The sequence below is a fragment of the Oncorhynchus tshawytscha genome, linkage group LG02 (genome assembly GCF_018296145.1).
Source record: "Oncorhynchus tshawytscha isolate Ot180627B linkage group LG02, Otsh_v2.0, whole genome shotgun sequence".
Classification (NCBI taxonomy): domain Eukaryota; kingdom Metazoa; phylum Chordata; class Actinopteri; order Salmoniformes; family Salmonidae; genus Oncorhynchus; species Oncorhynchus tshawytscha.
Genome location: NC_056430.1, coordinates 51,104,213 through 51,131,971, shown reverse-complemented (window position 1 = coordinate 51,131,971; position 27,759 = coordinate 51,104,213). Strand labels below are relative to the sequence as shown.

Here is a 27,759-nt window from a genome sequence, read left to right as displayed (position 1 = left end):
ACTCCACATACAAAGCTCTCCCTCACCCTCCATTTGTAAAATCTGACCATAATTCTGTCCTGATTCCTGCTTACAAGTAATACTGAAGTGGTCAGATGACGCAGATGCTACGCTACAGGATTGTTTGGCTAACACGGACTGGAATATTTTCCGGGATTCATCCAATGGCGTTGAGGAGTATACCACTTCAGTCACCGGCTTCATCAATAAGTGCATCGATGACGTTGTCCCCACAGTGACCATACGTACATTTCCCAACTAGAAGCCACGGATTACAGGCAACATCCGCACCGAGTTAAAGGCTAGAGCTGCTGCTTTCAAGGAGCGGGACATGAATCCGGACGCTTATAAGAAATCCTGCTATGTCCTCAGACGAACCATCAAACAGGCAAAGCATCAATACCGGACTAAGATTGAATCCTACTACACCGGCTCTGACACTCGTCATATGTGGCAGGGCTTAAACTATTAAGGACTACAAAGGGAAACCCAGCCGTGAGTTGCCCAGTGACGCGAGCCTACCAGATGAGCTAAATGCCTTTTTATGCTCGCTTTGAGGCAAGCAACACTGAAGCATGCATGAGAGCACCAGCTGTTCCAGACGACTGTGACCACGCTCTCTGTAGCCAATGTGAGCAAGATTTTTAAACAGGTCAACATTCACAAAGCCATGGGGCCAGATGGATTACCAGAATGTGTACTCAAAGCATACGTGGACCAACAGGCAAGTGTCTTCACTGACATTTCCAACCTCTCCCTGGCCTGTAATACCTACATGTTTCAAACAGATCAATCAAGCAAATGTATTTATAAAGCCCGTTTTTCAGGCGATGTCACAAAGTGCTGTATGGTAACCCAGCCTAAAACCCCAGCAAGCAATGCAGATGTCATTCTACGGCGCAACCAGCTTTAACAGACGTTTCTCAGCACTATATCAACATGTCCTAAAAAACTGACATCTCTGATCTTTTCGGGCCTGAATAAATCTCTGAGACCTTTTAACATCTCCATACTATACACATACCATGTTGTCTTGTTTAATGAAGTCGGGTATAATTTAATGTGTCTTATATTGTCCGCCTATAGGCCATAGTCGGGGGTCGAGCCTTCGTAGTGTCGGCTGAATGTGCCCCAGTGTGAGTGCTGGGGAGGCTGAAATGTCAAGCAGTGTTTTCCAAGCTTCCAGTATGTATGGTGGAGAGAAGGGAGCACACATGGGAGTGTGCAACATTCCTGAACCAGCTTCACAGAGAGGAGAGATGGAGCGAGGAAGACGTGGAGAGAGCGAGATGACAAATATTGATAGACGAGAGGAGTGAGTAAGGGGACAGAAAAAAGCATCCAACAGAGTTCAATGCGGCAGAGCTGCGTGATTTATTGGGACATACGTCTGCAACTTGAGAACAGCCAATGAAATGAGGTTTGTAAATGTGGAATAAATAAATGGCCCATCGGACTATTGGGGCTACACGGCTCTGAACTATGAATTGAGCTTTATGGAAAGCGGAGGGTAAAGAGTTACGCAATGGAAAAAAACAAGGACAGAGGAGGAATGGAGAAGTGGAAGAGAGTTAAGCTGTAGAAAGGAGGACAAGATGGAAAAGGAGAGGAATGGAAGAACTAGGGACAAAGAGGAAAAATGAGAGAAAGGAGACCGACACAAAGAGAGTATGAACAAGAGAGGGAAAGGAGACAGTGGACAGCAGACAGGTGGGTCTGAAGGACGGAGGCAAGCCTCCCCATGTCCTTGTGAAATGAAGAGGGGTATATTCCTCCTCCGGCCCAACCTAATAACCATTCTACAGTCACGTCCTTCAACGACTTATTAGCTCAATCTCGCCTCGGTGTTGTGAAACAGTCAAGGAGAGAACCCAATACAAGTTTGTTATGACAGACAGACGTATTGGCATGCGAATATGATATATATATATATATATATATATAATGTAAATATGGTTATGTAAGCTAGCTCACCACAGGAATGTACTTGGAACTCTTATCTTCTCCTTTTATTTATCCTCACCAATCTACCCTTCATTCTTCTGTCACAGTTATGTTTGGCTGGATATAGACCTAGCTCCAGTCCTGTAATATTGGTTGCTTTATGAAGTAGAGTTTATCATGTCTTTGTACAGCTGTGATTGGTTTACAGTTATGTGTTTGTATATTTGTAAAGGGAGTGTATGTTTGTGTTCAGTGTATGAGAGGTGTATGTGTGCATGTGGTGTGTGGGAACAAAATATGAGAAAGTGGTGTGTGTTGTGCCTGGTAATATGAGGAACATAATCACCTCTCTTCAGCACCCTCAGCCATTGTCTCTGCGGTGCCATCTTGGAATCCAATGAACACAGGGAAAAAAGAGGGGATTTTCCTATTGTTCTGTCACCTGGTCCCCGAGTCCCCGACCCCTCAGTCTGACCTTTATCTGTGTTTCCAGCCCAATCAGTGGCCAGCGCCACATTAGTACCACAACCACAGGGGGCCTAGCCAGGGCTAATCCCCCCTCTCTCTCTCACTCACTCACTCACTCACTCACTCACTCACTCACTCACTCACTCACTCACAAGAGAGGCTGTGAATGAACAACCTCTACCAAGACCGGGTGCACTGATCTTGGGTTAAGGCGCCCGCATGCTCCCCATCCAAAACAGTTCGGAACAGTTTGTCCATATCTTATGGCAACATCAGCTGTTCGTGCACAAATTTTTTCTCGAGTCAAGCTGAAGTTCGGAATCCTACGACTACGCCTCTTTGTTTGGTGATTGATCAACAGTAGGGATTCCTCAATGAAGTCGTTTGTCATTCAACGATAAGATGCCTAGTTTCATGCATACGTTTTCACTTGAGAAATACTGCACCAAACATCCTAGTTAGTAAAATTGCGCATCTAAGATATCCTCTGCAAAAAAAGTCCAAATGAATGACAGATTTGTAGTTACCTTAGATTCATTCTGACTACTATTGCTGCTTTTTTCTTTCAAGCAAAGGTGGAAGGCATGCGAGCACACTCGTTTGGTTCACCTAGCCGAGTTTGGCTAGGCGCCAGCTGAACCGGTGCACCATCCAGCCAGGGAGAGAGCTCCAGAGAGCCCCAGGCTAGTGATCCAAAGCTCCAGGAATCCGTGGCATTTCGCAGACCCAGGCGAAGAGTCCTTTGGGGGAATAAATGGGAATGTGTTAAGGTCAACATTTATCCCCATGTGCCCTGTATGTACGCTGGAGAGAAACACACACAGTTCTGTAACCTAGTGAGTAGATGCATTGGTTTATACTGAAGAGATTTGAGGGTTTCTTCATGGACATTATTGTTTTGGTGGTTGTCTTTGTCCAGTCATATAACTGGTACACAACTACCACTTTTATTTCCAAAATGTCTTCATGAAAATTTGATTTGTTTGACTTTGATCTATTTACAGGCTGGAATTGATTAGAATTATTCACGCTCTTTTTAAGGCCCATCTTTAGTGAATTTAATCTTGCTTATTGACAACGTTTGGCACGTCCGTGGCTCAGACATGGCAGACATAATGCAATTTACAGTAGGCCTAGCCCCTATATCAGTGCAAATGCTATGTTTAACAATACATTTCCATATTGAAGTCATGCATTTATGCTTCAAAGATGGGCAAGGCCTTCATACGTTTTATTTAGTTTCTTAGGCTATTCAACAAACTAGGCTATAACGGGCTAACATTTATATTGGATTTGATTACATAATACATACGACTGTAAACACAACTTAAAGCAACCACATACACTGAGTGTACCAAAAATTTGGAACACCTGCTCTTTCCATGACAGAATGACCAGGTGAATCCAGGTGAAAGCTATGATCCCTTATTGATGTCACTTGTTAAATCCACACCAATCAGTGTAGATGAAGGGGAGGAGACAAGTTTAAAGAAGGATTTTTAAGACTTGAGACAATTGAGACATGGATTGGGTATGTGTGCCATTCAGAGGGTGAATGGGCAAGACAAAAGATTTGTGGCTTTGAACGGGGTATGGTAGTAGGTGCCAGGCACACCGGTTTGAGTGTGTCAAGAACTGCAACGCTCCTGAGTGTTTCACGCTCAACTGTATCAAGAATGTTCCACCACCACCCAAACTGGACTTCCAGCCAACTTGACACAACTGTGGGAAGCATTTGACACAACTGTGGGAAGCATTTGAATCAACATGCCCAGCATCCCTGTGGAATATTGTCAGCACCTTGTAGAGTCCATGCCCCAATGAATTGAGGCTGTACTAAGGGCAAAAGGGAGTGCAACTCAAAATTAGGAAGGAGTTCCTAATGTTTTGTATACTCAGTGTATTACGCTATGGAGCGCGTTCTGATTGGCCAGTGAGGGATCAAGACACACCTAAAACCGTGTTTATTCAAAACCCAGCCCTTTTGCGCCACTGCGCCCATAATTCCGGTTATGAAAATAGCAAAAATATTTGACACCTCTGAACCTATAGCGCTTAGATTTGACCATTGCTTTAGGTTTGTTAAAACAGAGCCCCTAGTGTTATTTCTGTCTATTTCAATATCACACTGACTATCGGTGTAGGTCGTCATTGTAAATACGAATTTGTTCTTAACGAACTTGCCTAGTGAAATGAAGGTTACATTTAAACAATAAAAATAAATAATCTCATACTGAATTTGAGATTAAGTATTTTGGAAGTGACCAGTTTCTTTGATCTCATTATCGGCCATCTTGTTTCAGCGGCCTGCCTTAATAGAGACAAACTTGAGCTACAGTAAACACTTTTCTTTTTCTCTACAGGGCTGCATCTCAATAGTTTAAAGTGGCTTCATCTCCTCGCCTCCTTTCCTTCATCTGCACTGATGTGAACGAGCTGAACAGGTGAACACTATATCCCGGGTAGGTATCCTTTATTGTATATCGCTGTACAATCCTGTGTTATCTGATTGGATTAAATTGGAGAAGAAAGATGACCCCCACACACACAATATTACCTTTGCACTTTGCTTGTGTTTATTTATATGTTATGGTCGGATACCTTTTTTCAAAACATTATCATCTCAGTCCATGAGAGGTGAAGTAGTCGAGGATAGGAAGCCATTGTAGATTGTCGATCTAGATGCATCCCGTGTCTTTTCCCTGGGTTGTATTGATTAGGCACCAAACGGAAGAAAACGGACTGAAGCAGGGAGGGACTACCTCAACTTGTCCAATAAGAAACACTAATTTCGTTGTGTGTTGTGCTACAGTGTGCCCTAATGAATACGACCCAGTCCTCATCTCTCAACAGCCTATGGTAGGAAGTAATCACTGTTTCTGCTGCTACAGTGGCACTGGCCCCCTACTATTTTACGGCATTGTTTTCACCCCTGGGAGTTTATGCACTGCTGCTCGCTGGGCACAGTAAGCGCCCCACACCCTGTGATTTATGTTTACGTTATGGAAAAGTGACGTTTGGGCACAACAACACAAAGGGGCTCTTTTGTTAACGGGTGTTTTCTACACACGCATCATTCAGTGTGGGGGGCCTAGACAGGGCCTGTCACTCTCTCTCTCGCTCTATCAAAATCAAATCAAAGTTTATTGGTCGCATACACAGTTTAACAGATGTTATAGCAGGTGCAGCTAAATGCTTATTACATGGCCAAATGACGAATTGCAGGAAGTTTGTCACTTTAATCATGGTACATACTGTTTTACCCACTTTATATGTTTATATTGTGTTCTAGTCATTTATATAACTACTGTTGAACACACATGTTCTATTCATATACTGTCTGTACACACCATTCACATACATATACAGTGCCTTCAGAGAGTATTCACACCCCTTGACTTTTTTCAAATGTGGTACAGCCTGAATTTAAAATGGATTGAATTGAGATTTTGTGGGGGCCTCCTGAATGGTGCAGCGGTCTAAAGCATGACTACAGGCCCGGGTTTGATCCTGGGCTGTGTCACAGCTGGCCTTGACTGGGAGACCCATGAAGCGGCGCACAATTGGCCCAGCAACGTCCGGGTTGGGGGAGGATTTGGCCGGCCTAGATGTCCTTGTCCCATCGCGCTCTTGCGACTCCTGTGGTGGGCGGGGCGCATGCACGCTGACACGGTCGCCATTTGTACAGTGTTTCCTCCGACACACAGGTGCGGCTGGCTTCCAGGTTAAGCAAGCAGTGTGTCAAGAAGCAGTGCGGCTTGGCAGGGTTGTGTTTTGGAGGACGCATGGCTCGCAACCTTCGCCTCTCCTGAGTCCGTACTGGAGTTATAGTGAAGGGACAAGACTGTAACTACCAATTGGAAATCACAAAATTCGGGAGAAAAAGGGGCAAAAAGTACACTGGCCTACACACAATACCCCATAATGTCAAAGTGGAATTATTGTTATTTAGTTTTTACTACAAATTAATCAAAAATGAAAAGCTGAAATGTTTTGAGTCAAGTATTCTCTTAAATAAGTTCAGGGGTAAAAATGTGCTCATCAAATCACATTTTATTGGATGCGTATACATAATTTGCAGAGGTTATCGCAGGTGCAGCAAAATGCCTATGTTTCTAGCTCCAACAGTGCAGTAATACCTAACAGTACAAAACAATACACATGAATACCAAAAAAATAAATAAAGGAATTAAGAAATATCAGAATGAGCAATGTCAGAGTTTGGAATATAAATACATATGTACAATGCCTTCAGAAAGTATTCACACACCTTGACATTTTCCACATTTTGTTGTTACAAAGTGGGATTTAAATACTCGGTAATGTCAAAGTGTAAGAAAAATTCTAACGTTTAAAACATTTATGAAAAATAAAACAAATATTTCTTGATTTAGATGAGTATTCAACCCCCTGAGTCAATCAATGTTAAAATTTGACAGCGATTACAGCTGTGAGTCTTTCTGGGTAAGTGTCACAGGTTACTAGGTGTGGAAGGTAGGAGTCAGGCGCAGAGAGCAGAGGGTTCAATAACAGACAATTTATTCTCTCCGGCACAAAAAAACGGTCACGCCAAACACAGGGCGCAGAAACACTGACCTGCCCAAGCACAGGGCGCAGAAACACTGACCTGCCCAAGCACAGGGCGCAGAAACACTGACCCGCCCAAGCACAGGGCGCAGAAACACTGACCCGCCCAAGCACACAGGGCAAAACGATCCAGAGAGAAAATACATCCGACAGTGAACACAAAATAATCACGCACAAACACCAGCGGGCCAAACAGGCTTACATAGACCAGAAATCAAGAAACGCAAAAGAAACCGGTGCAACTAATAAGACTAAACCAACAGACAAGGGAAAAGGGATCGGTGGCGGCTAGTAGGCCGGTGACGACGACCGCCAAGCACCGCCCGAACAGCGGGAGTCGTGACAGTAAGTTTCTAAGAGCCTTCTACACCTGGATTGTGCAACATTTGCCCATTTTTATTATTTTCGAAATTCTTCAAGCTTTGTGAAATTGGTAGTTGATCACTGCTAGGCAACCATACTCAGGTCTTGCCATAGATTTTCATGCAGATTTAAGTCAGCTGTAACTCGGCTACTCAGAAACATTCACTGTCTTCATGGTAAGCAACTCCAGTGTAGATTTTCCCTTGTGTTTTATTGTCCTGCTTAAAGGTGAATTCAGTGTCTGGTGGAAAGCAGACTGAACCAGGTTTTCACTCTAGGATTTTGCCTGTCCTTAGCTTCATTCAGTTTCTCTTTTATCCTGGAAAAACTCCCCAGTTCCAAGCATACCCATAACATGATGCAGCCACTGCTATGCTTGACAATATGGAGAGTGATACTCAATAATGTGTTGTATTGGATTTGGACATTATAAAAACGCATCCATGCCTGATGAAGACTTCAGGGTTGAAACAAAATCACATATGAGTATGAGCAGCAATGTGCAGCATTTTTATTTGCCATGAATTCACCTACAACTCCAGCACCAGCAAAACATACCTGGATGTGCGTATGTTCTTCAGCTTTTGTATTCGATTTACCCCAAACGTAACCTAACACTTTGTATTCAGGACTAAACATGAATTGCTTTGCCACATTTTTTGCAGTATTACTTTAGTGCCTTGTTGCAAATAGGATGTATGTTTTGTAATATTTATTTTCTTTACAGGCTTCCTTCTTTTCACTCTGTCAATTAGGTTAGTATTGTGGAGTAACTACAAAGTTCTTGATCCATCATCAGTTTTCTCCTAACACAGCCATTAAACTCAAACGGTTTTAAAGTGATCATTGGCCTCATGGTGAAATCGCTGAGTGGTTTCTTTCCTCTCTGGCAACTGAGTTAGGAAGGACGCCTGTATCTTTGTAGTAACTGGGTGTATTGATACACCATCCAAAGTGTAAGTAATAACTCCCCATGCTCAAAGGGATATTCAATGTATGCTTTAAAATGTTTACCCATCTACCAATCGGTGCCCTTCTTTGAGAGGCATTGGAAAACTTCCCTGGTCTTTGATTGAATCTGTGTTTGAAATTCACTGCTCCACTGAGGGACCTTGCAATTATCTGTATGTGTGGGGTACAGAGACGAGGTAGCCATTAAAACATCCTGTTAAACACTATTGTTGTACACTGTATGTGTGCTGGGTTGGTTGGTGTGTGCGTCCATCCATGGGTGTTAAAATGGACATTTCTGTAATTTCATTTTCAAGAAATCTAGCAAAAATGTCTAAAAACATGTTTTCACTTCGTCATTATGTGGTGTTGTGAGAGAAAAAATTGAATCAATTTTGAATTCAGGCTGTAACACAACAAAATGTGGAATAATTCAAGGGGTATGAGTACTTTCTGAATGCACTATATATTTATATTCCAGACTCAACATTGCTCGTTCTGATATTGCTCTTTCCAATATGTTTACATTTCTTGTTCTTCAAAAAAAAGTGGATTGTGCATATTGTTATTGTATTTATTTTTATACCTTTTATTTAACTAGGCAAGTCAGTTAAGAACAAATTCTTATTTTCAATGACAGCCTAGGAACAGTGGGATAACTGCCTGTTCAGGGGCAGAACGACAGATTTGTACCCTTGTCAGCTCAGGGATTTGAACTTGCAACCTTCCGGTTACTATTCCAACACTCTAACCACTAGGCTACCCTGCCTAGTGGTTGGATATTGGTGGATATTGGTGGATATTGCTGCACTGTTGTAGCTAGAAACGTAAGCATTAATGCTGCACCTGCGTTAACATCTGCAAAACGGTGTACGTGACCAATAAACTTTTGATTTGATTATGAAAAGACTTCTGTACAACACAACCCTGAAAAGAGGATTGGTCCATTGGTTTTTCCAAAGGGTGGTGGGTTGGTCCACTGTTGGTCGAAAATGAATGGACCAGTTGTTCAGTGTTTCTGTACTGCTTCTCTGTCTGTGTTTGTGTGCATGTAATCCTTTAGCATAGCTCCTTTACAGTCCACCTTGTTCCAAGCAAATCCAAGTGTGTCTAAGCATATTTGAGTCACATGAAAATGGGTTGAAGGACCCTCCGTAAACTAATTCCCCTAAGCACGTTTTGTAGCCATATGTTATGAAGTGGAATGCGCCAAGGTCACATTTGGTATTACCGGTGTGAAAAAAGACAATTAATAGACTGAATAATCGCTAATGCTTATTGTAGCCATTTGACAGGATTGGGTGGTATCCAGATTCCCGTGATATACAATTTTACCCCTATAGCACATAAGGGTCACTTTTTTTAATTTTATTTTTATGGGGGGAAAAAGCCCCAAAAATCTTCACTTTCCAGAATGCCAACAAAATACTAAAGAATCCCCATTAAGGATGGTAGGTAAATGCTGACGAGCGCAGTCAAACGTTTACGACTGAGACAGACAACCCAAATAAAGCGCTGCAAGTATTTCAAAACGCAGTTTGCAGCACACACAAAACAGCTGTTTTTGGAAACTAGTAGCGGTAAACTTGCGATCCGTTTATATCTATTACCTAGTGCACATGTTGACTGCAGGTATTTATTTTAAAAGTATAAATATTCAAATTTCTTAAACTGTGTTTACGGTATTGGAAAATCGTACCGAGGGTATTTTGAAATACCCCGGTTTTCTGCCCACCCCTACCTTTCAATTCTAACTTGCTAAATATGGACACCACTTTGGCTTAAGCATGAAAGCGTAGCGGAGTAAATGTTAACCCAGCAGCTCTTTAGTTAGTGGTGTCCTGTAACATATTGTGGACTGTAATATCTCTGGCCTGTGCTTTCTTTGGCACCGTCACTGTCAGTTTGTTATTCTGTCTGTTCCATGCTTCATTTCCTGGTCTTCTGAGTCATGAGAGGTGGAGAGCATCTGGGACTTGTGTTGATCCACAGTGTGACTTAGTGTGTGTGAAAGCTAAGTGTGCGTGTGTGTGCCTGTAATTCATCACCTCGTACTGTATGTTCTTTGGTGTGGCATAACAGAGTGTGTAATGTTTGCCTTAAGGGCTGGATCATGCATATTCGTGTGTGTGTGTGTGTGTGTGTGTGTGGGTGTGTGTGTGTGCCCCCTAGTGGTCTTTGGTGTCTCTTACTGTAATGCTACAGTCTGGAAATACCTAACCTCACCTGTTAAACTGTCACTGACTTCGCAGACTGATTGTTATAGAGCAACTGTGGAGCCTAAGAGGAGCTAGTAAATCTCTTCAGAAGCTCTTCAAAACCTATTACATTTCAACAAAATTATAGACTTTAACCACGCTGTGCTGGCTCGGCTCTTTTCTTTTCACATTGTCCTCTCCAGCACGCTTCCAGTAGCTATAGTGGATGTATAACCAGGCCAGCCAGTGTGAATCGGGCACTATAGTATTTTGTTAACTGAGATATTAGAAATTGAATTAGTTGGCTCTCTTTATTAATCAGATCTCTTTTCTCCGCCCCTCTCGGGAGTCACTCCTCTGGCCATTCCAGTCCTCTGTACATCTGTCCTCCGTCTTGTTGTTGTCCCCTTTACCAGACGTTATAAATAACTGCTTGTTTTTCCTGCTGTGTCAGAGGCAGAGCTGTTGCCTGCCCCGTGCTGCTGCTGGAGAGAGGAGGAAAAATATTTGTGTTTCTTCCCAGGGCTGTCCCATTCCCATTCACTCCATTTCCCAGTCCCCATCCCACACTCCGCAGCTGGCCTGGTGCTCTGGCGCTCTCCCTGTCTGTCTGGTGCTCTCACTCTTCCTCTCTCGCTCACTCACACACCCACTTAGCAGTACTCGTAATCACTCAGATTTCTCTCACTCACTCTCCTGTTTTCAGTATGATGATTGATATTTTTATATAGCCACTTTTACACCCCTTGTAGTGCTGGTCTGGGATGAGGTCTCCCCTCTTATTAAATATGGAAAGGCTAAACTGATCTTGGATCAGCACTGCTCTGACGTTTGATGAATTGGGGCAGGAGAGCAACCTCACCTCCTCCATAGTGTCCCAATTGGTTAATAAGCCATCAAAGGAAGGAAGGTGTGTGTGTGTTTGCTCCTTGCCTGCTGTCTGACATACATTCTCATAGGGGTTGATTCACACATACTGTATGTATACAGAGTTAGGAGAGCTTTGTTCTGTCATTTGCTTACAGCATCAAACACACAGTACTTTGACATGATGAAGATCTCCGATCAATCCAGGTTAGTAGTCAGGGACCAAGATGAAACGCAACCCTCAGGAAAAAACCCCAGAGCCAGCATTAATGCCAAGACTGGAGAGGAGGGTGTGCGATCTGCGATGGGCTGTGTGTGTGTGTGTGTGTGTGATGGGTTGGTTGGTGTGTGTGTGTGTGTATATCCATGGGTGTTAAGTTACCTGGTTCGGTACAGTTTGTGCGATCTGTGTAATATATAGGCGCATCAATCTTGTGTGTGTGTTCAGTGCAGTGGGTTCAGTTGAATGGAGTAGGCCTACAGGAGGCCTTTCAAACGGTGTGTGTTTGCGTGGACAACAGGCGGTTTCACAAAGAGCTCTCTCTCATCACACCGCCCCACAAAGCCTTTCAACCATCATCAAAGAGTATCTCCCCGTGAATCTCAAAATAACAATCAGGCTTCGATTTAATTTATTCAAGGATTCATGAATAAATATGTTTAAATGCATAGGGAGATGGTGGAATGCTAAATAATGCTTGTTGTGTTTGTGTGAAAAGTTATCAGCGTGCGTCTCAAGTCAGGATTTGTCTTCAAATTCATATTTTCATTTCCATATTCAAGTAGATATTTCTGTTTTAAAAAGTCACACGTTCATAGTCGTTGGTTGGTTGCTATTTTACCATGTATACCGTACATAAGCTCCATAGGACTAGTTAGCGTAATGGCAATAATTCTTTCCCTTTCGTTGATGTAAAGAATACTATTCCAAGCCAAGCTGTGGTTGGTGTTGTCACTATATTCCTGAAAAGTGCTTATTAGAATGCCCTGCATTTAGGGCCAAACTAATGTTAGCATGACGCATTAGCCGCTAACTGCTAACCGTTAGCCTCCACTTATAGCTGGTACTTGGTCTCTTCCGTGGTTGGTCATATTGCTACAGTGGCTGGTATGTTCTGTTGTGATGAAAATGTCCAGAGAAAAAAAATGTACTAACTTTTTCCAGCTTCTCCCCGCGTGTCAGTGACGGTAGCACATTCTTTCCTAGAATGTGCACATATTTCCCCCTTCCATAATCGGCATGTAAAAACCCAAGCTGTAATCTCACATCGAAAGCATTTGCTCCATGAAAACACACAAACGTATGAATACACACAAACGTATGAATACACACACACACACACGCTATTTTTGGGATTCTTTCACTCTGTTCATCCTGGAAGAATACAATAGTCCTACCCAGTAGACTTTGTCCTGGATCTGTGTGTCATAATGCCTCTGCATGTTGGGACCAGAAATCACACCTTACTGTAACTCACCACACTCTGAGACACATGAGTGATATGGTATTACTGTATAGGCCATAAACAGGGATTTATCAATGGGTTATCTGTTGAGGTGTCTGACGAGTGATCTCTTGCACTGATGATTGTGTGCCCTCTGCAGAACAGGCCTATTGGTGAGATATTTACAAAGGCGGAATCCCTAGTTTGTCTCCTACATGAATCTTATGTCAATGCCAACCTCTGTCTAGCTCAGGTGTGTGTGTGTGTGTGTGTGTGTGTGTGTGTGTGTGTGTGGGGGGGGGATTCTCCTGCCTGGTCCAAGCACGTCCTGCGAACTGTGTGTGTGCGTGCATGTGTACTTCTGATACAGTGGTACACACCTACCTTCCCTCCCTTACTCCTGTCAGGGAGTGGTAGGGTACTCATAGTAATCACCAGCAAACTGGTACAGTGTGTCCGTCCACAACCTACTTGCCAGAACAAAAGATGGCCGACATTTGAATGTATTGTTCCAGTAGTGGTATAACAACACACACAGCCTCTCACACACAGACCTGGGTCGTGTTCATTAGACACCAAAAGGAAGAACTGAAACGGTAAGGGATTACTTGAACTTGTCCAATAACTCTTTAACCCTATTCTCAACTGGCTGGTAGAGCATATTTTTGACAATGGATATAGAAGTGGATATGAAAGAACATCTTCACGTGAACTTTATCGGTCAACTCCCCCAGCCATCCTGCATTAATTAGCATAATATGTATCCTTTTTAGTTGCTGCACAAAAAGTGTTGTGGCACTATAACTCAGTGGGCTTTAAAGAAAACTCAAAATCAGTGACCAAAGATATGGGATAAAAGGCAGGAATTAAGTTGGTGAGGGATTAAAATTTCACCATTCCTGTTAGTAGAGACCTTGAAGAGTAGGAATATGAAATAAGTAGCTAAAAAGCATGTATTTACATTTTTAAAAATGACTAGGTCTGCTTCAATCACCATTTCTACCTATAAAAGTGAATGAAGCAGACCTACAGTAATATGTGTACTATTATTTTAGATTAGTAAAATTGCTAAGCAAATGTCCATTCTACTATGGCAGTGGTTCCCAAACTTTTTATAGTCCCGTACCCCTTCAAACATTCAACCTCCAGCTGCGTACCCCCTCTAGCACCAGGGTCAGTGCACTTTCACGTTGTTCTTTAACATCATTGTAAGCCTGCCACACACTATACAATACATTTATTAAACATAAGAATGAGTGAGTTTTTGTCACAATCCGGCTCTTTTGGAAGTGAGAGTTTTTATAGGACCAGGGCACAAATAATATGATAATAATAATCAATAATGTTGCTTGAAATTTATTTGAAATTTATTTAACCATCTTACATTTAAAACCTTATTTGTTCATTGAAAATTGTGAATAACTCCGCACAGGTTAATGAGAAGGGTGTGCTTGAAAGGATGCACATAACTCTGCAATGTTGGGTTGTATTGGAGAGAGTCTCAGTCTTAAATAATTTCCCACAATCTGTGCCTGTATTTAGTTTTCATGCTAGTGAGGGCTGAGAATCCACTCTCACATAGGTAAGTGGTTGCAAAGGGCATCAGTGTCTTAACAGCACGATTTGCTAAGGCATGATACTCTAGGCGCAGCCCAATCCAGAAATCTGGCAGTGGCTTCTGATTTTAAATTACATTTTCACAGAACCACTTGTTGCAATTTTGATGAGGCTCTCTTGTACAGATATCGGTAAATGGACTGGAGGCAGGGCATGAAAGGGATAACGAATCCAGTTGTTTGTGTAATCTGTTTCGGGAAAGTACCTGTGTAGTTGTGCACCCAACTTACTCAGGTGCTTCACTATATCACATTTGACATTGTCTGTAAACTTGTTTGTTTGCACACGAAAAATCATACAAAGACCTGTGTGCTGTCCTTGTTAATGCAGACGGAGAAGAGGTCCAACTTCTTAATCATAGCCTCAATTTTATCCCGCACATTGAATATAGTTGCGGTGAGTCCCTGTAATCCTAGATTCAAATCATTCAGACGAGAAAAAACATCACCCAGATAGGCCATGCAAGCGGTCAGACAAGTGAAAAGGATGGTCAGTAAAGAAAATGTTTAAGCTCGTCTCTCAATTTAAAAAAAAACGTGCCAATACTTTGCCCCTTGATAACCAGCGCACTTCTGTATATTGTAAAATGTTTTACGTGGTCGCTGCCCATATCATTGCATAGTGCAGAAATACACAAGAGTTCAGGGGCCTTTCTTTAACAAGGTTAACCATTTTCAAAAGCCTCTTGGTGGATGCTGCAGTGCACCCAAGTGGCGTCAGAGCAACTGCTTGCACGCATGTTACCACTCCACTATGTCCCCCTGTCATGGCTTGGTTTTGCGCCATCAGTACAGATACCAACACATCTTGACCACCAAAGTCCATTTGATGTCACAAAGCTGTCCACTACTTTAAAAATATCCTCTCCTGTTGTCCTGGTTTGCAGAAAAGGATGTCTTCCTTAATTGACCCCCCCATAAACGTAACGGACATATACAAGGAGCTGTGTCAGGCCCGCCACGTCTGTTGACTCATCCAGCTGTAACCCATAGAATTCACTGGCTTGTATGCGAAGCAGTAATTGTTTCAGAACATCTCCTGCCATGTCACTGATGTGTCATGAAACAATGTTGTTTGATGAAGTCATTGTCTGTATAGGAGGAATAATGAAGTCCTCCACAATAGTACGGGGCTTGCCTGTCCTAGCCACTCGGTAGCTCACCATATAAGACGCTTCTAGCCCCTTCTTATTAATGGTATCTGTTGCTTTTATACATGTCTTGTTACTCGACAGTCATCTTAATTCTTGCTCAAAAAACTCCCGTGGTTTATTTTTCAAATTGCCATGTTTTGCGGGGCAAACGTCCCGCAAATGGTCCAACGTCCCTATCTGTTGTTCGGTGCTTTCCCAGGTAAGGGGGCAGTAGCTCTTCGCGCTGCATCAGATTCACAACTGTCAGTGTCCATGCTAGCTGGGCTAGCAACAAATGTAGAATTACTGATGCTAGCATTGGATGTGCTCGTGGAAGCAGAACAACTTGGCGTCGTCAAGTGCAGGTGTAGTACTGCTGGTAGTAGCAATACTGTCAGTAGAGCTGGTATGCGTCTCTATGGACGCAGGCCTTACTTTTTTGAACCATTTATCAATTTTCGAGAAAATGGAATGAGCAGCAGCTACGTTTGGCTCCGTACCGTTAGTGGAATTCCCGCGAGAGAGTAATGGTTCATGTAATTTGATGTTAATTATTTGACTAGGCTACCTGTATTTGACATTGTGTTGTTATTTCGCTGAACACTAGATGGTTACATTTTATTTTTGGCAGTGAAACGAGGCTACTCGGGTGAGGAAAAAAATCTCATCCAAATGTATAGCCCTGTTGGAAAATATAGTGCCACCTACTGGTAGTGCACACTGGCAGTAGGGAAGTTTCACACTGGTGAGATGGTAGATTGAGTGTACTTGTACATGTTATGCATGTGGAAATATGACTGCCTGATGACTGGACCATTTTTGAATAGTCTGTTTCTCGGTGTCTCATTCTGTGGCTTTGACTGTCTTTACCTCTCGCTCTCTCTGTTAATACCCCCTTGAGTCATCCCCCCCCAGGTCACCTTGTAGTACATGATGAAAAAGCTCCATCCCAGTTTAATGATTGCTTTTGTTCCTTCCTCCACGCTCTGTCTGCCCTCCCCTATCTGACCAAAAGTGTTCCATTATCACTCTTTGGGGGCCTTTTGAACTATTGAGGAATACGTCATTTGAACTGGTCAGACCTGTAAGCAGTTAAATGCAGTCTAGGAGCACAGGGTCTTAGTATCTAATGAAAGGGTTGAAGTATATGTGTGTCTGAAGTTGCACCCTATTCCCTATATACTAGTGCACAGCTTTTGAACAGAACCCTATGAAGTCCCTGTTCAAAAATAGTGCACTATATAGGGCATAGCGTGCCATTTCAGACACATCCAGGGTCTTAGTGTCTAATGACAGGGTTGCACTCAGTGATTTATTTATGTATCTCTTTTTGAGGTCTTGGCCCTGCTGTCAATGTCCCCACCCTACTATTGTACTGTGGCAGGATGACTGTCCCCTCTGGACAGGTGCCACCAGCGGTGACCACCCTAAATAATGGAATTATACACTCACACCAGGGTTTCAGTTAGGAAAATGTGGCACTGGGCATTTTTATTTACCAGACATCTGCCCGGACCCATAGGCATTGGGTGTGTAACATGATTAGGGCGTTTTCCCACGGTGATCAGGATGACAGAAATCACATTTAGATTATTTATGGTAATTAATATTAACAGATCATGCAAGTCGATGTGTGTCCTTCTTTCCAAATTCTATTGTGCACTTTGAAGATGTTTGAATAACAGTCATCATTTTACTTTTCCTCAGCCAGCAAGACAAGTAATGAACAGCAAAACCACTAGCCCGTCAATCTACTATACCCCATAGTAGAAAAGTTGACCTATTATATTGGTCAGCTTGTCGAGGAAGGAAATAGCCTATTCCAAACAGACTCTGGGACAGTTGTGGGAAGATGGATCCACAAATTCATACAACCAGTAAGCCTAGGCTCCTTGACAATTGGCAGTTGCCAACTTTATCGGCTTTTCAAAATTTTCATAGGCCAAAAGGCAATTATTACTGGCTAGCGAAACCCTGACTCACACACACGTTGTACACTCCATCCCGTGCGTGTACACACACGTGTTTTCACATGGTGTGATCCTTCTCAAACAATACTCTAGCCCCACCCCACACACACACACACACAGTTATGCACTCACACACAATCACATGGACTTTTCCTGACAACCCTACAGTATAACTGGAACAGTTATAGACTCATCTCCACCATAACAGTTATAGACTCACCTCCACCATCTCTCTACATGCATGTTTGCTTGATGAACATAAACTAATCACACATCTTAGGACTGTGACAGCAGCTAATATGGTGCAGATGAATTCAGAGAGACAGGAACTTGGTGGCCTTTCTAAGCGCTTGTGTTTTAACTTCTACTGTTATAAAACCCCTAGACTCTGGCAATTTCTATGGCGACAGCTGGCTGGTCAGCTAAAGCCCTGGAATGCACCAACTCATACCCAAACAATGTCAGAACTTGGGGTAGAAGAGTTGGGTGGGTGTGTGTGTGTGTGTGTGTGTGTGTGTGTGTGTGTTTCCACGAAAGAGAGAAATCTCAGCTAAATCATAGATGAGTCATCCGACACGCTTGTTAAGGTGTGAAAACAGTAGATCCTTTTGAATACATTGCAATGACATCCACCTGTCTCTATTTGAGTGTAGTTAAACTCACATGAGTTTTAGGCCTACACTTCATAGCTTCCTGGCAGCTGTTGTCGTCTATATGCTATGCAAGTGACTCGTCGGTATTCCAGGAAGTAGCCTTTTAAAAAAAAAAAAGGTATTTAATGGGAGAAAATGTAGTGCATCTTGTGGAAGTAAATGAATCAAAACATTTCATTTGATATATACCGCATCTTAAATGACCGTGTTTTCACGAATTTGATTATATAATCGTCAAGCCCATTCAAACGATTAGGGGATGTCATATGGAAGTGAAGAGGAAGAAGTGGTTACGTTCACAGGGTATACATTAGTTCCTCTGATTGTGTCCCCACAATAACTCCTTTTTTAACATTTTTATTTCTAGATCTCAAATTCCTAAGTTTACAGAGTAACGTTTGTTTAGTTGCTTTAGAAGTAAGTTTTCAGAGAAAGGACCATCCGAGCTCCTTAGTTTTAACATTGACTCTTGTGAGCGCAACACAGACAGAGTTTGATCAAAGTTTGATCAAAGTTCTCATATGTCATGCCAATATCTGTCCCCCTGAAAGAAGGCGGATCCCCTCAACCAAGCCGCTGTCTTCCGGATATCCATCCCTCTGACAACTCATCAGCCTCCCTCACACAGGAGTCACTCCTCCTCAGGGGCCATAAAGTTTAATAGCCATGGGAACTTCCGTCCCCTCTCCTAGTGACAAGTTTCTCTTCCCCCAGAGCAGTGGAACATGACCAAAAGAGTGTGAGAACAAACTTCTCCCTAAAAGGGGCTAATTTTTTAAAAATACGGTCATTTTTACATCTTGTACCAGTAGAGAATAACTTTCTGGAAGAACACACACACAGTAATCTCCCTATCAGAAAGTTAATCAACTGAGCAGCCGAGGAGGAATGTGTTCTCTTCAGTTCAGCAGCCATTGTTCTCTATAAATAACTAGCCAGGCAAGCGGTCAGGCCAACTGGCAGGCTGGGGAACAGTTATTCATGGGGCACTACTTGTATCGCGACCCAACTCCGTCTGGAAAGGCTGGCGCAGAAGCCATGAAAAGACTTGTACCAAATTTAAAAAAAATACACACAGGGACTGACAATCTGTAGACTATCAATAACACTTGAAAGGCTATCTCTGTAATGGTAATGTAATGATTTGCTCAGAGTGAAAGGGCACAAATAGTGTCTTTATAAAGAGGGACTGATGGTGAGTAGCAATTCAATATCATAAATTAAACAAACAGTGAAACTCAGCCCTTTCAAGAGAGTTTTGGAAGAAGAGTCAAGTCTGATGTAGAAAATAAATAATGTACCACGGCTTTTGTAACAATCTGTGGCCAACTTTTTAAAGATTTTGGCAGGCGTTGATTGTAACATATTACAAACTGTAACACGACTCAGTTCAGAGTCTTAGAAGAAAATGTTTGAAGCACACTGATAAATAAAGGCTACTTGAACTAACTGGACACAGAGCAGTCTAATTTATTTTTATTTAACTAGGCAAGTTGGTTAAAAACAAATTCTTATTTACAATGATGGCCTGCCCTGGCCTAACCCAGACAACGCTGGGCCAATTGTGCACCGCCCTATGGGACTCCCATTCATGGCCGGATATGATACAGCCTAGTTAACTTATACAGTACTTCTCTCACAAGCACCGGCATCATACAAGTTATGCAAGTTAACACCTGGGCAATTACGTTAGGAATAAACATGGCCTTTCAAAGATTCAACTCATGCGTAATAATGAAAACATTTATAATCCTCATATAAACTCAGCAAAAAAACAAACGTCCTCACTGTCAACTACGCTTATTTTCAGCAAACTTAACGTGTGTAAATATGTAGGAACATAACAAGACTTCACAACTGAGACATAAACTTAACAAGTTCCACAGACATGTGACTAACAGAAATGGAATAATGTGTCCCTGAACAAAGGGGGGGTCAAAATCAAAAGTAACAGTCAATATCTAGTGAATCCGACCAGCACCCCTAGTGAGACAAAACCACGACTCATCAGTGAAGAGACATTTTTGCCAGTTCTGTCTGGTCCAGCGATGGTGGGTTTGTGCCCATAGGTGACGTTGTTGCCGGTGATATCTGGTGAGGACTTGCCTTACAACAGGCCTGCAAGCCCTCAGGTAGCCTCTCTCAGCCTATTGCGGACAGTCTGAACACTGATGGAGGGATTGTGCGTTCCTGGTGTAACTCGGGCAGTTGTTGTTGCCATCCTGTACCTGTCCCGCAGGTGTGATATTCGGATCTACCAATCCTGTGCAGGTGTTGTTACACGTGGTCTTCCACTGAGAGGACAATCAGCTGTCCGTCCTGTCTCCCTTTAGCGCTGTCTTAGGCATCTCACAGTACGGACATTCCAATTTATTGCCCTGGCCATATCTGCAGTCCTCATGCCTCCTTACAGCATGCCTAAGGCACGTTCACTCAAATGAGTAGGGACCCTGGGCATCTTTCTTCTGGTGTTCTTCAGAGTCCGTAGAAAGGCCTCATTAGTGTCCTAAGTTTTCATAACTCTGACCTTAATTGCCTACCGTCTGTAAGCTGTTAGTGTATTAACAACCGTTCCACAGGTGCATGTTCATTAATTGTTCATGGTTCATTGAACAAGCATGGGAAACAGTGTTTAAACCCTATACAATGAAGAGCTGTGAAGTTATTTTGATTTTTACGAATTATCTTTGAAAGACAGGGTCCTGAAAATGGGATGTTTCTTTTTTCTTGCCGAGTTTAGATACTGCTGCCCAGTGACTAGGTGTGTGCTGTCACAGATACAGTGCCTTCATAAAGTATTCACACCACTTGACTTTTTCCACATTTTGTTGTGTTACAGCCTGAATTTAAAATGTTTTAAATTAGACTTTTTTTCCGTCACTGGCCTATACACAACAAAAATACCCCATAATGTCAAAGTGGATTTATGTTTAAAAATGTGTTTTTACAAATTTACTAAAAATAAAAACCTGAAATGTCTTGAGTCTAAGTATTCAACCCTTTTGTTATGGCAAGCCTAAATAAGTTCAGGAGTAGAACATTTCTTAACAAGTCTCATAAGTTTCATGGTCTCACTCTGTGTGCCTTTATAGTGTTTAATTAACATGATTCTTTTTAATGACTACCTCATCTATGTACCCCACACATACAATTATCTGTAAGGTCCCTCAGTCGAGCTGTGAATTTCAAACACAGATTCAACCATAAAGACCACTGAGGTTTTCCAATACCTCGCAAAGAAGGGCAACTATTGATAAATGGGTAAAAATAATATCCCTATGAGCATGGTGACATTATTAATTACACTTTTGATGGTATATAAATACAACCAGTAACTACAAAGATACATGCGGCCTCCAAACTCCGTTGCTGGAGAGGAAGAAAACTGCTCAGGAATTTGACTATGAAGCCATTGGTGACTTTAAAACAGTTCAAGTTTAATGGCTGTGATAGGAGAAAACTGAGGATGGATCAACAATATTGTAGTTACTCTACAATACTCACCTAATTGACAGAGTGAAAAGAAGGAAGCCTGTACAGAATACAAATATTCCACAACAGTCATCCTGTTTGCAACAAGGCACTAAAGTAATACTGCAAAAAATGTGGCAAAGCAATTCACTTTTTGTCCTGAATACAAAGTGTTATATTTGGGGCAAATCCAATACAACACATTACTGAGTACCACTCTCCATGTTTTCAAGCATAGTGGTGGCTGCATCATGTTATGGGTATGCTTGTAATAGTTAAGGATTGCCTTGTTTTTGTAATAGTTAAGGATTGCCTTGTTTTTCAGAATAAAAAATAAATGGAATGGGGCTAAGCACAGGCAAAATCCTAGAGGAAAACCTGGGTGTCTGCTTTTCACCAGCCACTGGGAGATGAATTCACCTTTCAACAGGACAATAACCTAAAACACAAGGCAAAATCTACACTGGAGTTGCTTACCAAGAAGAGAGTGAATGTTCCTGAGTGGCTTTGTTACAGTTTTGACTTATATCTGCTTGAAAATCTATGGCAAGACCTGAAAATGGCTGTCTAGCAATAATCAACAACTAATTTTACAGAGCTTTAACTTCCAGATTTGTTTTGTGGACCAAGGGTGGGTCCAAGAAGATCCTCCGGACACTCCCCCAAATGATGCTCCACCACGCCCCTGTACTTTTAGTTTTTTACTTCTCCTTTCCCACTCAACATACTTTGGGATTCTTTGGGTGTGAGACACTACAGTAGATATTACAGTTGGTCAGATTCTGGACCTGCCGTATGCAGTACTTCACCAATGACCGTGTCAAAGAAACTCGTACAGTGACTTCATGAAGTATTTGTATTTATTATGGATTCCCATTAGCTGCTGCCCTTGACATTTGTCAACATTTTTATGTTATAAAGTGGGATTCATATTGATTTAAATGTCATTTTTTGTCAACAATCTACACAAAATACTCTCAAAGTAGAAAACATTTTTAACTGCTTTTTGGACCCTCATTAGGGGTCTCCCGGGGTTAGGGGTTTGGGTTGACATGCCAGTCAATCACTTCCCTTTAGTCGCACCCATAATTGTTTGCTCTCTCTGAAATGGAAGCCATACATATCACCCTCTGATATATCCCAATGAAAACATACAGGGGCGTGATCAGACACATGTTTGGTGATAAGCTAAGACTGACTAACGATGTTGTAATTTCTCCACTCACGCCACTTGATGCGTTTGCTTATTTAAAGCACAATAGCGTACATTTGTACTGACCCTCGTCGGCTAGCCTTTACGAGCTTCCCTGAATGGTTTAAGCAATTTGTATATCACAGGTTTCTCTGTGTGTGCTGTAACAGTTGCACTGTGAAAAGGGGTGGGGTGGGGGAGGGTACATCGACGCCAGTGTTTGTGTAATTGAACATGGGCTCTAAAGCATCCTTTGTAAACACTCTTTTGTTGATGTTAGGAAGTGACTGGCCGCAGGAGGCCGTGTGCACTCTGCAGACCTGATTTTTGTCCCGCTTTTCTGTCGAGCAAAGGAAAGGGTGTGCGAGCGTGGGTGTGGGATGGGGTGGGAGTCCACTTCTTCTTCTCCATTCTTCCCTCTCTGGGTGTTGAATGGGGAATATGGGCAAGCCCTGTAATTAATGGCTCTCTCTCTCTTTTTTTATCCCCCCCATTTGTGGCTTATTATCATTAGTCACATTCCATCAGTTCTCAGGGAGCACTGAGGCTTGCGAGCACTTGTTTGTGGTGATTTCTCTGGGTCTGTCTCGCTCTTTTCCTCTCTCGCCCTTTCTCTCCCTCATTCTTCCCTTCAATTGTCCTATATCTTTTTTGTCCCTTTTCTCTCTCCCTCTCTGTCTCTGTCTCTCTCTCTCTGTGTCTGTGTCTGTGTGTGTGTGTGTGTGTGTGTGTGTGTGTGTGTGTGTGTGTGTGTGTGTCTGACTGACTGACAGATTTGGGCTTGATTGAATGAGATGGTGGTGGTGTGTGGGAGTCGACTTCAGTAAACAGATGATGGCCTACCAGGAATGCTCCGTAGTCGTCTGGTCTCTTGGCTAGGCCCAGACCAGTTGACCTCCTTGAGTTCTGTACCCACAGTATACCTGAAAACCCAGACCCCAAATCCCTGACAACCTAGTCTGTATCCATGGTGACCTCTCCGTATCCAAGGGCAGTACAGCCAATGAGAACCTGTATAGGTCAATTGAAAACCCATATAGGCTTGTAAGGCTAAATCTCACAAACACACATAAGCATATACATTGGCCACACATTTAGGCTCTACACAAACAGGCTTGGTCCGCAGCTTTACTTTGACGGTAGGCCTAGACACTGTATACTCTGTTCAGTCTGCACAGCTTGACCATAGGAATCCGGTGCATTAGCTTCTGTGTCCACTCCAATCAGTAAAGAGACAGAAGGGAAAAGGAATACTCCATTACTCTGAGGTGAAAGAAACATTACATACAGATAAACCAATTACAAGCACACATTTCCTCCCCGCTCTCCTTTCACAATGATACCTAACCCCCCCCACCCCTCCCCCAAAATCGAATTTGGAGATCCGACTACAAGAATTGAATCACCGCTCCATTCGCCCTTTCTCGTATATCAAAAAAATTCTGAATGAAGTTTAGCCTGATTGGATTATTGCTTCGGGAAAAGGAAGTCAAACAGGACGAAGTGGAGTGAGAAGCCAGTGTGCCGTACGTTTTCTGGCAGCTTTATTTCCTAAAATAAGTTTGAGGGAAGGGAGTAAAGAAGAAGAAAAAAAAAAGGATTAACAGACGTTGAACTGACCCAACTGTTGCTCTTGGACCGTGAACGCACAGGCCTGCAAGATTTTTGCCATCATTCAAAGTGACAACCACGTAACTGGGTTGTGCCAAATTCACCATGACCCCCGATGGTATTACATGCGACCCCCAGAATCCGGTGGTCATGGAGGAAATGGGAGAAACACTGTTTGTTGCTATAGTCTTTCACAGAGTTAACATGTCATTCCTGACGGGGCTGCCCTAGGCTCCGGGGCTGTAGCGTTCTCAGGGTTAGCGATCTTTCTTGCGAGGCAGAGTTAGTATAGGGAAGAGGTTTCCAGAAGAGTCGTGACAGGCTCACAAACTTAGGGGAGTGGGGTGAGTTGATCCATTTTTTTGTACATTCAGCATCACTCCATCAATGGAAATATGGTATTCTTTTTAACAAAGATATCTACATATATTTCAGGGTATTGTGTATCACTGGAAAATCAGAATTCATCAAAACATTAGTTTTGAAAACATAGCTTGTCCAAAAAAAAGTGGTCTCTTGGCACAACTTAACCCGAGTATGGGTCAAGTCGAGCCACGGGACAGGGTAAGTTAGGAGTTTATTTCCCAAACACAATTCAACACAATCACAAAGCTTGTTTTTTCTTTTAATCATTTAAACAATTTTAACATAGGCCAGCCCAATTTTGTTACCTCATATCACAAGCAATAATGCCTTGCAATTACACCTGGGAAGAAAACACTTACATTTGCTCAACCTTTGCCTCAACTTACTCCATGGCCATTGGCTTAACTTACCCCAGGGTAAACCTTTTAGCTATATTAGTCCACACAGCTACAAGAATGCACTTTAATGCTCAGTTTAGGACCTCATATTGAAGGTTATAGAGACCCCAACTGATGTATAGAACAAAGTGATCTACTTTGGTTTAGATACAAGAATTCAGAAACCTGTAACACCATAAATTCATTTGACTTGGTGAAAATCTGTTTTTTGGACCTTACTTGCTTACCACTTTGTTTTCCATGTGATTTCTTCCTTCACAGACCATGAAATGATGACCTCTTAATTAATATTGGATAAAATGATACATTTTGTATATGGCTTTCTCGAAACAAGGGTGGCTCGACTTACCCCACTCTCCCCTATCTGGGTTCAAATATGATGTGAAATCATTTATATTTTTTATACTTAAGTCTTTTTTCAAAACAATATAGAGTATCAACAGAAAAAAAACAAAAAAAAACAAACAGCAGTTGCTATAAAGTAGGTACATAATAATATACAGCTTTGCACACCTTGTACAATATTTGCACATTATTCTTTTGAAAATTCTTCAAGCTCTGTCAAGTTGGTTGTTGATCATTGCTTGACAGCCATTTTAAAGTCTTTCCAAAGATTTTCAAGCCAATTTAAGTCAAAACTGTAACTAGGCCATTCGGGAACATTCACTGTTGTCTTGGTAAGCAACTCCAGTGTATACCTGGCCTTGTTTTAGGTTATTGTTCTGCTGAAAGGTGCATTTGTCTCACTGTGTTTGTTGGAAAGCAGACTGAACCAGGTTTTCCTCTAGAATTTTACCTGTGCTTATCTCTATTCCATTTATTTTTATCCTAAATAACTCTGTAGTCCTTGCTGATGACAAGCATACCCATAAAATGATGCAGCCACCACCCACCATGCTTGAAAATATGAAGTGTTACTCAGAGATGTGTTGTTGGATTTGTCCCAAACATAACGCTTTGTATGCAGGACAAAGTTCATTTTTTGCTGTTTTTAAATACTGAACAAAAATAAAAACGCAACATGTAAAGTGTTGATCCCATGTTTCATGAGCTGAAATAAAAGATCCCAGAAATGTTCTGTATGCACAAAAAGCTTATTTTCTCTCCAATTTTGTGCACAAATGTGTTTACATCCCTGTTAGTGAGCATTTATCCTTTGCCAAGATATGCTGCACCTGTCAGGTAGATGGGTTATCAAAAAGCTGATTAAACAGCATGATCATTACACAGGTGCCCCTTGTGCTGTGGACAATCAAAGGCCACTCTAAAATGTGCAGTTTTGTCACACAACACAATGCCATGGATGTCTCAAGTTTTGAGGCAGCGTACAATTGGCATGCTAACTGCAGGAATGTCCGCTAGAGCTGTTGCCAGATAATTGAATGTTAATATCTCTACCATAAGCTTCCTCCAATGTCGTTTTAAAGAATTTGGCAGTATGTCCAACCGGCCTCACAACTGCAGACCACGAGTAACCATCCCAGGACCTCCACATCCGGCTCATTCACCTGCAGGATGAGGCCAGCCACCCGGATAGCTGATGAAATTGAGGAGTATTTCTGTCTGTAATAAAGCCCTTTGTGGGGAAAGACTCATTCTGATTGGCTGGGCCTGGCTCCCCAGTGGGTGGGCCTATGCCCTCCCAGGCCCACCAATGGCTGCGCCCCTGCCCAGTCATGTGAATTCAATAGATTAGGGCCTAATGAATTTATTTCATTTGACTGATTTCCTTATGAACTGTAACTCAATAAAATCGTTGAAATTGTTGCATGTTGCATTTTATATTTTTGTTCAATAGACTTTAGTGCCTTATTGCAAACAGGATGCATGTTTTGGAATATTTTGATTTTGTACAGGCTTGCGTTCTTTGCGCTCTGTCATTGTAGTTATGCCACAATACTAAACTAAATGTTGTTGATCCATCCTTTGTTTTTTCCCATCACAGCCATTAAACTCTACCTGTTTTAAAGTCACCATTGGTCTCATGGTGAAACCTGTGAGTGGTTTCCACCTTCTCCGGCAACTGAGCCCAGAAGGACATCTGTATCTTTGTAGTGACTGGGTGTATTGATACACCATCCAAAGTGTAATTTAATAGCTTCACCATGCTCAAAGGGATATTAAATGTCTTGCTTTAAAAAAAAACTCATCTACCAATAGGTGACCTTCTTTGCAAGTGATTTGAAAACCTCCCTCATCTTTGTGGTTGAATTTGTTTTTGAAATTCGCAGCTCAACTGAGGAACCTTACAGATAAATGTATGTGTGGGGTACAGAGATGAGAGAGGAATTCAAAAATCATGTTAAACTCTATTATTGCACACAGACTGAGTCCATGCAACTTAATAAGTCACTTGTTCAGCAAATTTGTATTCCTTAACTTATTAAGACATTTCAGCTTTTTCATGTTTAATTTTAAAAAATGTGAAAACATAATTCCTCTTTGATATTATGGGGTATTGTATGTAGGCCAGTGACACAATCTCAGTCCATTTTAAATTCAGGCAAGAACAACAAAATGTGGAAA

The 27,759-nt window shown here is 42.1% G+C and overlaps 1 protein-coding gene across 2 annotated transcripts in view; it reads left to right on the top strand.

Annotated features, from left to right (window-relative positions):
- The window catches only part of plxnb1b (plexin b1b), a 117,615-nt gene that overhangs the window by 52,853 nt on the left and 37,003 nt on the right, over window positions 1–27,759 (top strand). For both annotated transcript variants that reach the window (XM_042300590.1, XM_042300589.1), the window contains one exon: window positions 4,776–4,874. The gene's annotated coding sequence lies outside the window, so the exon portion shown is untranslated. The remainder of the gene's footprint in view (window positions 1–4,775; window positions 4,875–27,759) is intronic.